General features: G+C 41.4%; 1 protein-coding gene across 1 annotated transcript in view; it reads right to left on the bottom strand.

Annotated features, from left to right (window-relative positions):
* Positions 1-263, bottom strand: part of LOC119594151 (POU domain, class 2, transcription factor 2-like) — a gene marked incomplete in the record, with an annotated part of 67,768 nt that overhangs the window by 40,238 nt on the left and 27,267 nt on the right.

Raw genomic sequence — 263 nt, 5'->3', positions numbered from 1 at the left:
AAAAATCTAATCTCAAGCCTGTTTTTAAGAGTGCACGCTACAAGAAAATAAAAGATAGGCCTATGTGAGTACGTAGAGTGCGTTTGGGCTGCGTTATTTAAATCGAGCGGTAGTGGAGAGGTGGGGGGAGGGGGGAAAAATATACAATGAAAACAGAATAACAAGTCAGCGCTGCCCACGTAATCCTAAGGCAAAACAAAAAAATAATGCAGGAAAGTGTGGTTTGGGAAAAAAGGGAGGGGAAGACGCGTACATAAAAATAA

This window comes from Penaeus monodon, chromosome 33, assembly GCF_015228065.2.
Source record: "Penaeus monodon isolate SGIC_2016 chromosome 33, NSTDA_Pmon_1, whole genome shotgun sequence".
Taxonomy (NCBI): Eukaryota; Metazoa; Arthropoda; class Malacostraca; order Decapoda; family Penaeidae; genus Penaeus; species Penaeus monodon.
The sequence above is the reverse complement of the archived record's forward strand: the minus strand, read 5'-3'. Positions and strand labels throughout refer to the sequence as shown.